Source organism: Andrographis paniculata, unplaced genomic scaffold (genome assembly GCF_009805555.1).
Source record: "Andrographis paniculata isolate CXL003 unplaced genomic scaffold, ASM980555v1 Contig64END, whole genome shotgun sequence".
Lineage (NCBI taxonomy): Eukaryota > Viridiplantae > Streptophyta > Magnoliopsida > Lamiales > Acanthaceae > Andrographis > Andrographis paniculata.
In genome coordinates this window covers 3,458,021-3,462,767 of record NW_026137600.1, presented here as the reverse complement: position 1 = coordinate 3,462,767, position 4,747 = coordinate 3,458,021, and positions in this window count along the sequence as shown.

Sequence of the window (4,747 nt, the reverse complement as noted above, 5' to 3'; positions counted from 1 at the left end):
GAACACAAGTTTTAGAGTTTATGATTTTGAGTTAAAAATGTAAGATTTACACCTCATGATTTAAAATATATAATTTAATTTTTATAATGATATTGTTGTAGAATATATATATATATATAAAGCATATATGGATTCAAATTATAAGTTAAAGGCTAATGTTAAATGTTAAAATTTATAGCTTAAGGTTTAAAATATGTTGCAAAGACATAACAATTTAAATATAATTGAACAAATAACTATCACTACAAAAAAAATAGTATATTTACAACGGAATTTCGTCCCTAAAGATCACGTAGCTAACGTAATTCCATTATTAATTCCGTCTCTAATATCTTTAGTAACGGAAAAAGTGAATTTAAAGAAGAAAAAATCTCGTTACAAAAATGATATTTTCTTGTAGTGGTATATATCTAAAACACACTTAGATGCTCATATTTAGTATTTATATACTTTGGTAAAATCAAATAGATGTTCGTATAATATATGTGCATTGCAATCAAATTTTATAGATTGTGTGGTCATGTATTCAATTCACACCTCCTCATGATTATTGTGATCATATCACAAATTATAAATCTTAAGCTTTGAACTTTAAACCCAAAAATTTAAAATTTGAAAAAAATTAAGAAAAAAAATCGATGATATATATTATAAACTTTATTCTTCAATAAACTGTTATTTTCTTTGTTTCCACCAAACAAAGAAAAAAATATATTCACCATTTGATAGAAAAATAAATTATTTGAACACTCTATAATACCGTCGGAGATACTAGAAACAAATATATAAGAAAATTTTCTTGTGCTATATTTGATCCTTAAAATAAAGACATTGAGATTCTTTACCGTGTGTTCCTTGAGATAGGGAACTGCACCGGAGGAAACAAGAAGATTTTGTTTGTATTTTTGCACATCTAGGTCAAAATGCATTTGATATTCACCAATATTTCTTATGTTTGCCAATTATTGAGATCTCTTGCATTTTTTGGAAATGATATCCACAAGAGAAGAATTTTTGGGCATTGGTGGATGGTTTGATTTTACACAAAATGAATCAATTGAGAGGAAAAATGGAAAATGAAAGAATTTGGGAAATAAGAGAAATAAGAGTAATATTGTCTTTTTAAAAAATAAGGGTAATAATGGAAGAAAAAATTAAATGGGGAGTAATATGTAAGAAATTAACAAAAAGTAGGTAGTGCAGTTTAATGAAAAATAGACGGGGGAACTGAACATAAATAATTTTTACAGCAGACGAATTTAAATCTAAATTGTTGAAAAAGTAATTATTAAATATGGCATAAAAAATAAAATTGAAAAAAATTAATAAACGAATCCTGTTGTAGATATATTGTAATAATAGTAAATATATTATGCTGCAAAGTATATATATTTAGGAAAGTATTTCTTTTGTACATAAAATGACATGACATCTGGTTTTAATGTTTGAAAGTCATATTTGCAACACAATGATATTTTACTATGCTCAAGCCAATTACAAAAATATTCAAAGTTGGTTCATTGTAAGTCCAGAAATTGGAATGAAGAAACGTGAATGACATAAACAACAAATCAAATATAAAATGGCTTTGTTGTTTGTATTTTCAACATTCTTTTAAATAATGAAAATTTCAATATAAATTAAATCGCATTGTAATCATTTTATTTGAAGTAATTATCAAATGTATATATTAAATAAAAATTATGTTTTGGTTGTAATAATTATAAATAAAATATTTATAATTTCTCTCACTGATACTTCCGGAAATGTGATCATCTCTAGCTGGTTAAAAATCACTATAAGTACTTATTTTTCGATACAAAAAGTCGTTTGTGTCGCATTTGTAATAGAATTTGATCACTATAAAAATTCGAGTAACAAAAAGTCTTTGTAATGGCATTTTTCATAACAAAATGTCAAGAGTCAACACTTCTAAAATGCACATGAGAAATTTAATTGTAATGGTTCAACTCATACATTGTAACGTAAATATCCGTAACAAAAACTTCGGTAGGAATTCTCCCTTGTCGTGAAAATAACCTTTTGTTACAAAATTTTTCATAATAAAAGAGATGTAAATACTCGAAACTTGAAATAAGTATTTGTTACAAAATTTGGTCATAACAATAAAATCGCTATAAATTTTTACTAACCGTAACAAAAGTTTTGTTAGGACACCCACAAAAATGGCAAGAAAAGCAATATTTGTTACAAAGTTAATTTCACAAATAACATAATATCTGTTTTTATATCAAATACAAATATTATAAGAAAACATACAAAAGAACGATGATCCAACATTTTCTGATGCGACAAAAATATAAATACAATGTTGTTCTCCGACAACGATGTCAACACATATCCAAAATATCTGACATCCACAATATCCACAATGCAGAATATCCAATATCCAAAAGATATAAAAATAAATATAAATATTAATTCAAACAAAAATAATTGCTTACAGATTTGCAAAGGAAAACTCAAGTAATCATTAACAAAATGAAATTAGTTTTACTATCCTTTTCCTTCAATAGCAACAACTTTAATATCAATCTTCACAATTGAACTAATTCCACAACGTAGATAAAAAATAAAAAATAAAAAAACTTCATAATGACAAAGATTGTGTTGATAAAAAATCAAACTCTATCAAATCCAACATTCAATTGTTTTAAGAAAATTACCGTCGTAGGAATGCATTCCAATGTAATCATGACAAAGATTGTGTTGATAAAAAATCAAACTCTATCAAATCCAACATTCAATTGTTTTAAGAAAATTACCGTCGTAGGAATGCATTCCAATGTAATCATGACAAAGATTGTGTTGATTTAGTTTAGAGGCTTACCTTTTTTAAAGAGGTTATCTTAGAGGTAGAGCTTCATACACTATAGGAAAAAGAACACATGAACACGGGTGAACTTAGACTCCTTGAATTTGAGGGAAAATGTTAGTGTACACATGTATACTGTATATATAAATATATTTTTATATAAATTAATTGTATATATAATAATATATTTGTAATTTTTATAAAACATAGATATTAAATTAAAACAAAAATTATATAAAAAATACTATTTTATTATAATTTAATTATATATAATTATATAAAAAAATTAAGTGACACTTGGATTTAAATCCCTCTCATCTAAAATATATTTAAGTTTAATCCCTTATCATTATAACAAAGCACTGCACTGCACTCCCTATCTTTTATTTTAATTTATGGCTGGAGGTTGCTCCTGGTCGCCAGTGGACATTCACCGGAGTTACGTGGAAAAGTCAACACCGGGAAAGCTGCGGATTCCGACGTCTGACTCCTGCTTTCTCATCGTAGTTGTTCTCCTCGTCCCTGAAAACCCCCAGACAGAGCTTCCTATTGCCGGAATCTGCCTCAGACGGCCGGAGAGATCAGTAACCGCCATTTCGATCTCCATAACCGTCGCGGGCGTTGCGGATCTTCAAGCTCCGACGTTCGATTGTTATTCTGATTACACTATTGGATTCCTGGACCTCAAGAACCCCTGGCATAGGTCTCCCGTCGTTGGAAACAGCCCCTTGCCGGCCGGCGTGAGGTTGCCGGAATCTTGTTCCACGTTGCCTTCACCGTTTTCGGAGGTTTTGACGTCGAACGGTGATTTTTTTTTCTTTGCCAATGGATTGTTTGTGTATGGAAACCCCAAAAATGTGTCCCACAATTTCGATCACAGATGCCAGAATAATAATCACTCCGGTAGAGGTGGTAACTGCCACGGCCGTTGTTGATCTTCAACCTCCGACGTCGGTCCATGGTTCTGATGGTCCCATTAGGTTCAGGGGTCTTGATAACCCCTTTCATGTGATCGCCACTATTGAAAACGGTGCTTCGCCAATGGATGTGAATGGCGATAGCATGTCTTTCCGGAATGTCAAATTCCAGCCGAATCTGACGTCCAACTACCATCCGGAGCTTGCAGGTGTGTTGGTGGCCTCTAAAAACTGCCATGCAGTGGTCTCTACCATCGAAAACCGTGGCATTCAAGTCGCTGGCGACGCAGCCTGTTCTACGTTGTCGTCTAGGTTTCCCAAAAACTCGTCGGAATTTCGATGTTCTGATGGCACCAGCGGTTTCCTAGCCCCCAAAAACCCCAGGGTGGAGCAGCCTAGCCCGTCCAGTAGCCGGCTAATCATCGCTGACGATAGTCGGAGTCCATCACCGCCGCCAGCGGCCTCTCCATCGCCGCATGCCGTCGTCCCACCTCCGGCAGCCACTGCCGTGGCCCCGATGGGACATCAGACCGGGGCCCCACCCCCTCGAGTTGGTGTATGGGGTGGGAGGTTGTTCGCCGATGTAGTGTCGGGTGTTTCGTCGGATTCGTAGTCGAGCACTGAGGGCTCATTCTCGTTTCTAGAGGGGCCTCGACCAGCTTCTGTAGGGGCCTGGTACAATTTTTTAGGATAGCCATATTCTCCAGTTTTCCACGACGGAGACATCGAGGTACGTGATGGTTCACCCTACTTGGAAGCATGTTTTAGTCGGGAGGTTCCCGCTAGGCTATTCTTCGTGGCATGATTTAGTCGATGCATTTGCTAGATTTCGTTTGTTGGGGCAGTATGAGCTTTATCGTTTATGCCATAGACATATTATCATTAGACTGTCTAATAGTCGGGATTATATTACGTTGTTGATCTGTGGCCTTTGGAGGGTGCGGGGGGCACAAATGCGTATCCTCAAGTGGACGCCCGAGTTTAGGGCCACGGA